The 10,126-nt window shown below is 31.1% G+C and overlaps 1 protein-coding gene across 5 annotated transcripts in view; it reads left to right on the forward strand.

The window, feature by feature from the left end:
- The window catches only part of NOVA1 (NOVA alternative splicing regulator 1), a 165,638-nt gene extending 164,521 nt beyond the window's left edge, over positions 1-1,117 (forward strand). For all 5 annotated transcript variants that reach the window (XM_069106016.1, XM_069106014.1, XM_069106015.1 and 2 more), the window contains one exon: positions 1-1,117. This exon is cut by the window's left edge and continues 4,702 nt beyond it. The gene's annotated coding sequence lies outside the window, so the exon portion shown is untranslated.
- The last annotated feature ends 9,009 nt before the right edge of the window (positions 1,118-10,126 follow it).

Below are 10,126 nucleotides of genomic sequence, written 5' to 3' on the forward strand. Positions count from 1 at the left end.
AATTGGTAGATTTTAGTAATTTAACAGTGAATGGAATCCCTATGTTATAGAACCTAACTTGCTTTGGAGATTTTATGATGGTCATACAGATTTCAACATCTTCATTGATAGTCATATTTCTGTTGATACATTTTTACTTCACAAGCTGATTCCTCACCAGACTCTTTTATGTAAATTTATCCGCTATGAGGTTTCTATACGAAGGGCATTCTGGCTCAGCAAGGCAGCACTTGAAAGAAGATGAAGAAATTCAGTACTCTTTATACACAATCATGATTTGTGACCAGTTACTTTTTTAAGTAGGAGAAATGTATCACTCATTAAGCAACAAACCCATCTTTACATACTAATTTATAGTGCAGTGCAATCCCTATAAATTTAATAGACATGCTTTAGTTAAGATTTAATGGAAAAAGTTCTGTTGAATTGCACATGATTAGAATAGAAGATGAACTGGTGCATCCTGCTTGATTTCTCATAAACATGAATATACATTGTTGTTATGTATTTTTATATATTAATATTTTCACATGAAAGGTAAGTATCAAATTATTTTAACAGGTAATGATTAAGGTTTTGCAAATAAAAAAAATTATCAGATATGTACCAAAATTAATTTATTCTTTCAAAGAAGATGCCAGCATTGAATCATTTAAGATATGTCATGTTGTTAAAATGGGAGGGAAGAGAAGTAGAGGAAAAAGTTGAAGTGTAGCACATAGTATAAGATAGGATGTCATCCCACTGGTCTACATTAAAAAGTCCACTGTTCTTGAAAATTGAAGCATTCTCTTGTATCATTAATAAAAATAACATCAACTGAAATTTGTAAATAAAATGCTGTTTAAATCTAAAGTATTCACTATTTTGATTAGATTATTTTTTAAGGAAAATTATTTTAAATGTATGTGCTGAATTTTTTTAAATAATTTTCTATAATTGCAATGGAAGGGCATTTGTCTCACTACAAGTGGTACAGAAATTAGTATTTGGGGTTACCTTAGAAATATAAACAAACTGAAGATGTTGAACAAATTTCAAGCTCATTTTGGAAAACAGTTCTGTAGAGATGCATATTTGTATTTATTTCTCTAATAAATCTGCAAATAGCTTTAAACTCAAATTAGTTTTAATTATTTAAATCATTAGTTCTTTTAAATGTAAATAATATAGCACCTGTTTTGCCTTTCATTTTATGAAAACATTGTCACACTGAAACTAATAGGGACTGATAGTGGATATTCCAGGTAGGTCTTCACTTATTTGAAAATCTTAAGGTATTTAGTAGTATAAATATTTTCACCTCCAGGAAATGATGTTTGAATCCAAATTAAAGGAAGTTTGGTTCTTTTGACTAATAGCTTAAAATGACAATGCAGTCACCTGAGAAAGAACAGTTTCATCATTTATAGCAGAGTATCAAGAAGAAGGAAGAGACAGCCATAAGCAGATGAAATAGTGTATTTCAAAAGCTGGTAGTATGTTGATGATTCATTTCTATAAAGGTAATCTGTCCCTAAGTATTGATAACCCATAATGATAAAAAAAATTTAACTGCTTGGTGAAACCTAAAGATTAATGTCATTTAAATATTATTCAAGTCATCACTTTAAAGTTTACTTCCTCCCTCCCCCTGATATTTCTGACTGTAGATTACATGATAGTTTGCTCACTGGTTATTTTAATCAGAAACATGATTGGCTCCACTTAAGATAAAGAAACATTTCACAAAGTTAAAATTTGTAGAAAGTAAAAATACTACAAAACACACATTAATATTGACAAATTATCAGTTATTCCACTTGGACAGGGGGAGTCTGCTAAGCAACTGGTTGACATTTCAAGTGAGTTGGTCAATCATGGAATGTACAATTTAATCATTTTAATTCACTTCTTCAGTCACCCATGTAGGCTTTTTAAAATCAGTAGAATGTTTCAGTGGGTCAGACGTACAATTAGAACATTAAAATATCCCAGAGATGTGAATAGCTAGCAATGTCCTATTGAAGTTTTGATTTTAAGAATTAATTTACTATTTTATATCAATATTTAATAATATGCTAATTATACGAATGTGCTTTGTTTCAAGAGATAATACTAACATTTTTTAATAAAAAAGTTCTCAATACTGAGGCAAACTAACGACATCATAATGTATTCATACCATTGAGCTAATATTTATATAGTAATCATAATAAAGAACTTGATTGAAAAATCTTAAAGGTACACTAAAATGGCATAATGTGTCCTCTTGTTTTTATTTTATTTTAACTGTAGGTCTATAGATTTTTATTACTTGCTTTTGGAAGGAAAAACCAACATCTACCACATTAGCTCTGTAGAATCTTAGTAATGTATCCAAACTAAAAGATATTCTAGTAAAATAAACCATTGGTGTTGGGAATGCTTTGTTGCAGTTTAAGGTAAGGTCCTCAACTGAATCAAATACCAAAATTCTAATGAATTTTATATGGTGAATACTGGATGAAATTAAATAAATTCATATGTGTGTATATTATATGTATATAACACACATATATACACGTGTGTATATATGTATTGCTGAATTACAAACCCAGTGTTAATTTGAGATTTTGTTTCATCGTGTTTTTAAAAATCTGATAAATAAGATTTTTTTAATTGCTGCAGTTGAACAAATACAGAGCATCAAAATGCCTTTCAAAATCATCTTAATCCAAACCAATATTTAAATTTTTCAAGTCACTGCCTAAAAGCAAACAAGATACTCTGCATCCATAACTCATGGAATGTGGTTGTGGTTGGTAGAGTCATTTGTTATTTTCATTTTTAATGTAGTGTAGCAGTGTCATATACAAAATGAAATAAAATGTATAGGAAATTAGAAGGGTAATTCAAACACAAAAATAAATTGAGAAGAAAGACATTTAGGTAAGATGTCATCAGTTATATTAGGCACATTGTTCAACTTTTGACTTAATTTGGCTAATATAAAATCAACTTTTCTCTGGAACAGCATGCTAAATTATAATTTTAAGAGAATACTGCAGTGTGCTCCTATGATTCCTTAAATACCATTTTCTTCTAATCTAGACTTTATTCTGCATACCTCCCTGCTTTTCTAATACAGAGCTCTAACTTAAAAAATGTTTTGCTTGTTGATTACTCTGAAGCTTTCAAAAATGGGTTAAATCTTCACAAGGTGTTTTTTTTTTTAAAAGGCATTTCCATTTGGGAGCTAACTTGCTCCTAAATTAAAATTGCAATTTTAATCCTTTGTGGTTCTAAAATTTACCATTTTTTCCTTTAAATTGTTGCCTAATTTGTGGTTTTTTTTTAGTTTGGGTTAGGATTTTAACCATTTCTTCTCAGAATAATGTGTGATTTCACATTTTGAACATTTGGATATTTTAATTAACTGCATTTTAGCATACAGATAGTTTTATAAATGCACAGAAATATTCCAAATATTAATGAAACATTAATTTAATTCCCCCAAATCGTAAAATGGACCATATTTTTTTAAAGTTCTGAAAACGTTTTAAAGTGATTAAATAACAGTTCTCAAATGTGTTCATTCATTGATAACGCCATAACTCCAAAAACAGTATGAGAAACTTTAAAAACAAAGTTTGAACAAAGAAAACAAAGATGATACAACAAGGCAAAACAGAACCAAAATCTAGAGAAATATAACAAAATGTTTAAAATGAGTTAGCCATTACCTTTAAAATGGTGATACATCAGTCTCAGACAAGGAGAGAATTGCTTATTTTGTGGGTTCAAATGAGACCATTGACACATTTCAAATAGTTAACTTGTCTTGAAAATAATCAATAGACTACTGGTAAGCACTGACATGAAATTGAATTATCAAAGTAGTAACAGGACTTTTCTATTGCATCAGAAATTGTTAGCATCAATTCGACAATATTTTGTACAAAAGAATTATTATGGCTTGATACTCTTCTCACCTTTTTCTAACTCCTTGTCGACATAACTTTTATCCTAGAAGTCAGGGAGATAATATTGTTGCATTTAATGTACTAATATAAAAGGTTTTTGCATGAGAGTGCATATTGGTATTAAAAATAAAAATTAATGTGAGAATTATAAAATTCACTACATTGTCATAAAATTAAAGCTAATATGAAGATGGATAAAGATTTATAGAAAGCTGAGTATTAGAATTAATGTAAAGAAAAATATTTCACGCCTAAGCTACATTTCAGTTTTACTAAGAGTAAATTGTTTTTGATTCCACAAGGAAATATGATCACTTCTCTGTGATAGCACAGGAAGAGCCACTATAATTGCCCTCATAACACCTCTCTTAATATCACTTCATATAGTTGAAAAAAAATGTAAAACCTTCTAAATTTTTTGGGTTTTTAATGGAAAAACAACCCCATCTACAAATGTTAACATAAAGGCTTTTGAAAATAACAGTGGGAAGAGCTGGGAGTTAGAAGACCTGTATTCTTGGCTTGTCTCTGCCACCAACTTAACTTGTGACTTGAGTCTTTACTTCTCTGGGCCTCAGTTTCTTCATTTGTGAAATGTAATTAGTTTCTGTGGTCTCAAAGGTCCCCTTCTAGCTCTTTAAGAAGACAAAATGCCAAATATAACTCTTATATTGAGAACATGTGTATAGAAATATATTTCATTGGTTTTTCATTTCCTGGGGGGAAAAATAGTTAGCCCTTTAAAATTGGCATTTTCCACATTAACTTAAGGCTACTAGGTTGATGTTAGTAAATAACATCCTTCCAATTTGCCTGATAAATTTTAGGGGTCTGTAATTTCATTGAGAGAATCAACTCTACCAGTGAAGAGCACAGACTTAGAAAGATTACATGATTTTCCCACAGTCACATCATTACTAAGTGTCCAAGACAGGATTTGAATCCAGGTTCTCCCAACCTCTAAGTCCAATACGTTTTTTCTTTTACACTGCATTCCAATATCCAGTATATGAAGATAAAAATGTACAGTAGCTAAATTAGGAAATGATTACATTACAAAAAGTTTTCATCATTGATCTTGAATAGAAAGTTCTCTTGGCACATTTAAAAAGTAATTCACAAAATTTGAAGTATGATAACCTGAAGGAAACTATGACTTAACTCCCCCAAGTATAGATTAAACATTAGAAGCATCAGTCCCAATTGGCTTTTCCTTCAGCAGCTGTTTTCCTGTGAATAAAATCAGTATGCTAATATCTTCAAGCTATAATGTACCATTTAATTCTATCCTATTGCATAGCATTGGGTACCATTTATTTTGGTCCTTAACATGGTTTGTTTACACATAGGGGATATTTAATAAATGTTTCTTAAATTTAATTGTTCCTACAAAACAAATTTAAGATCAAAAGGTAACTTAAGAGGTCATCTTAATCATAGAATCATAGATCTAGAGCTATATTTAAAGGCCCTCTAATGCCATCTAATCTAGCCCCTTTATTTTAAATATGAGGAAAAACCAGGAATGTAAAAGGACAAATGAATTGGTCAAGGGTAGGAGGTGGCAGGATTTAAACCTACTTCTAAAGACTTCAAAATCTTTATGCTTTTCACTATACCTTACAGCTTTGCCACAGTGCACAAAGTTGCTGGACAAAGCAAACGTGCCTCCTCCTACACCTAATGTTATCAGAGAATAATTTAGGAAACAGAAAAGAGCTGACACCTTACATCTTAGTCTAAGTGCTTTGGAAAATAATGCTAATCCAGCTTGCAAGTAGAAAATGCTGGGGGCTTTTTACATTAAGAGTTTTTGTTTTCCACTATGTGGTGGTGGGGGGGTGAGGAAACCAAAATATTTTCTCACATTGCCCACACAAATGAACTTAAAACTATTCTTCTCCAACAAATAGTTTCAAAACTTTAAAAGTTGTCCATTTGGGGGGGGGAGGGCAGAGTCAAGATGGCAGAGTAGAAACAAAGGTCGTTCATTTGGGGAAATTATTGAACTGTTTTCCTTTATTTGTGTAGACTAGGATTTATCAAATTCATTCAGCTTTGAAACAATTTGAGGTCTAAAATATATCGATTTGATATGCCAATCTGAGAGTCCTGGGGATATAGAAACCTTTAATAAAGGAGAAACATTGAATTTTTTAAAAGAAGATTAATTTAAGCCTGTCCTGTTTTCGTCCAAGAAATCTGTTTATAATAAAAGGTTTGGGTCCCAAAATAATTTTGTCTTCAGTATTTTAGTAGAGGAAATAGCACTAGCATTGTACCCCACTAGTATAAATCTGGGAAACACTAATGTAGGATATTCAAGTTTTGAGACCATTCCAATAAGCACTTTCTCCTTCCAGCCAATCCACCAAAAAGGAAAATTATTGAGATGTTCAGAAAGATTTTAATAAAAACTTAGGTAAGTAGGATTTTTTAATCTGTTTTAATGACTAATAACATATCCATGAGTTCTTCTAAAGCTAGTATTGATACAAATTCTTAATCCCATAGAAGTAGTCACATAGTGTGATCAATCATTTCAAGGCACATTATTAACATATTTTGTTCCCCTAATTATTAATTATAAAAATGTATTTATAAGGAACACTTTGGTTATTTTGTTTTTAGGTTTTTATTACATTATAATTTATGCTTAAACTGTACACATTATATAAAAATGTGTTAAAAGTTATGCTTCCTCTAAAATAAATTCAACATATCCCTATAAATCAGTAAGCCACGATCACTGAAGGGTTTTATGAGTAAAATCAGATAAGGTAGGTGTTCAAGAGGTGAGATTTCAAAAGATATAATACAAGATGAACAAGACAAAGCAAATCCAAGTTCTTGTATCTTTCAGCAACATAATATAATCTCAGAAAATTAATCTACTTTTATGAAAGAAGAAAACAAAAAAAAATCTATAAGGTGTAATGAAAGGAAAACTAGACTGAAAGGAGTCAGAAGATCCAGTTTCAAGTCCCATCTTTATCACTGTCTTCTGATGTTAGTCAAATAATTTTACCTGTCTGAGACATTTTTTTAATCTCCAAAGTGGGATCAGTTTAGATGATGTTCAAGTGCTCTTCCAAATTATAGACTCAATTCCCTATATAAAACCTAAATAACCAGCTTTTTATAGCTAGCAGTTTTTCCATACATTTTAGCAAATAAAATTAAATTTATAATTCCAGCAACTGTTAGTTTTTGATCATGAAAATAATTATAAACATGTAGACTACTGTATTCAATTTGTGTTACTTAATATGATCAGAGAGTCCTCTTTCCTGTGATTTTTTTTAAATACCAAACCTAAGAAGTAAATATACAGATTTCTTTTAATGATTCTAATAAACTTGGGTCATACATTTCCCATTCAATTTTTATCATATTTCTGAGGACACTAAAGGAAAAGAAGAAAAAAAATGCCTTATTCTCCTAATAAAGGCTACTGTTCTAATTGGGAAGTAACCTTGTATACATTTATTATTACTGATATATCCATCTTTGCTGATACTATAGGTCTTCAATAGAAACTGCCATGTATCATCACTGAAAACATAAATCTTTAGACATTCCATAAGATTAGCACTCAGGGATGCTAGTGGTACCTTTATGGTCCGTGTGATCATTTGGCAGCTTGACTGTAGTGTGATACTTTTTCCTGAAAAAGAAAATGATCCTATAATATTTCCACTAGGAACATAATTTCTAAATACGATTTTCTTGGATTGAGTACTTTCAAAACACTGCTTTGTCAAAAAAAAAGTCTTGATGCTTCTGTGAAATAAAGTTTAAAATACTTTAAATCAATTTTTAAAAAACCTCAATGAATTAAAAGGTTTAAAAGTCTTAATAAGAATAGTTATATTATCAATAAAATGATCTTACAGACAGTATTAGCCAAAATGAACTAAAAGGGGAAATTATATTTATATATATGAAATTGTACATATTTGTATATGTAATTTTATATAAGGAAGAAAGTACTTTCCAAAATCACTTAAAAGAATAGGTTTATGAATTTGTGGAAATGGAAATTCTAAATGTAGGTGTGCAGAAAAGAGTAGGAACATTCGAGGAAGCCATTATGCTTAATGTATTATATTCCTGCAGCAACAAATTTCAAGACAGTGAAGGAACATTGAAAGGTGTAATGTTCTTGAGATTTATAATAGTGAAACAGCTATGAAAAAGATGTGCCGAAAGCAAATGAACATCTGGCAATTAATTGCTTTCAGCTGTTGTTAATGAGTTTGGTGAACTGACACCACGCATACCAAATCAGTTATTAAAAGTGCTTTTGTCATTTTAAAAGATCCATAAATCCAGGAAATTCTGCCATTGTTTTATAATGTGTGTGGGAAAGTACACTGTAAAGAATTGGGTGTTTATCAATGATTTTAATACAATCTCATTAAATACCATTGTGGGATTTTGACACACATGCAAATCGCATACTAAATTATATTTACTGGGAGACATTTGAGTATCATTAGCTACTAAGAGATAGTACTTTTTTTTTTTACAAAAATTTGCATCCATATGTATTCAATTTCCCATGTAATGTAAGCAGAATAGAATCAAGTAAAATAGAAAATAAAGCATATACACACATGTATGTGTGTGTGTGTATATATATATAAACACATATAAATTGGAATGAGATCAGAAGATGATTGTCAGTGTTAGAAAGCAAGTAAGCAATCAAGCTAGTTAGCTAGCTAGTTTGCTGATTTCAAGGAAGAAATGCTTGAAAGCATAAATGCCTGTAGTAGTAACATTTCTTAATTCAAGAATTATAGGTTAACAGATACTCAAGTAACATAAAAACTGCAAGCAAATAAAAGTTAAAGCTACACAAAGGAAAATAAGCATGACTTAGGATAATGATGCAATGAATTTAGAGAAGCTAGGTGTTAGAAAATTCTGAGTAGGTATTGACTGAGCAAGTTCTATGCATGATTCCCCAATCTTCTGGCATATGGCAAATTGACATTTACCCTGCCAGTGTGTACAATCTGGAGTCTCAGTAACAAAACAGTGACCAGTCCACAGTTAGGAAGAAAAACAAAGTTGTTATGATTCTTGGGCAATTAAGTTACCCTTTGGGCGACCTGCTCTTTGAAAACATCACAAATTTTTGTTGATTAAATCAAATGGTAAGTCAAGATAATGATACTACTTTCACTCCAAAGGCAGAGATAGAGAAAGAGATCAAAGTAATAAGGGTTAAAAGTAGTGTATTCAGGAAGGCCTTTTGGGCATTTTGAGTTACACCATTCAACTAAATTAATGTTAATTTATAATGTACTTGGAATGATAAGGAAAAATATCATTTCAGAGTATGCTCTGTCCCACTTTCTTTAATTTAGCAGTGCATAAAAGGATAGTAACTCAGTTGGCCACAGGTCCCACATTTGGCATGGAAGCAATTGCCCTTATACATCAAATTGGGGCACTAATGCAAAAATTGTACAATCAGATTCAACAAGTTTATTCAGTACATACTGTGTACCGGGTGCAAAGAGATAAATGGCTTAAAATGACACCATTATTTTCTCTCAAGATTATACTTATATTGGCCAGTTGGAAATTCTCTCAACCACTTTTCTTTTTAACAGTTTTTGTATGGTACAGGCCCACCAGCCTTCAAGATTTGTTAACCAAGTTCTTGGAAACAAGATTGCAATTTGTGGTGTGAGGCTTAACAGAAAGATTATTAAGCAAAAAGCCAGCACACAAAATACATTTTGTCACAGTCTAAGGTAGAACCAAAATATTAAGAACAGAATGATCAAAACTTTGCCCCATAATGTGCAAATTTAGGGGTCCCTGAGAGGACATGTACTCTGTAAACGAGTAATCATCAAGAATAACTAAGATAGGAAAACACTAGCTAGCCCACTCTCTCCTCTATGATGACTAGAACTCAAGTGAGCTTTTCACCAGCCTACCTTTGACTGGTTTCCCACTACCAGCAATAACAATTTTTGCCTTTTCCTCCAATGGGCAATGTCCCAGGGTCACTTTAATAGCTTTCTCAGAGTCATCCTCAAAAAGAGTTGAGGACATCTTTAATGCTCAAAGCTTTCCTCTCTAGCCCAGAAGTATAAGATATGACTGTTGATGTATATCTGGTATATTTAAGTACTACATAGATGTTGGATATATAGAAA

This window comes from Petaurus breviceps, unplaced genomic scaffold, assembly GCF_028583685.1.
Source record: "Petaurus breviceps papuanus isolate PSGF00001 unplaced genomic scaffold, PetGlider_PUasm1.0 77, whole genome shotgun sequence".
In the NCBI taxonomy this organism is placed as follows: domain Eukaryota; kingdom Metazoa; phylum Chordata; class Mammalia; order Diprotodontia; family Petauridae; genus Petaurus; species Petaurus breviceps.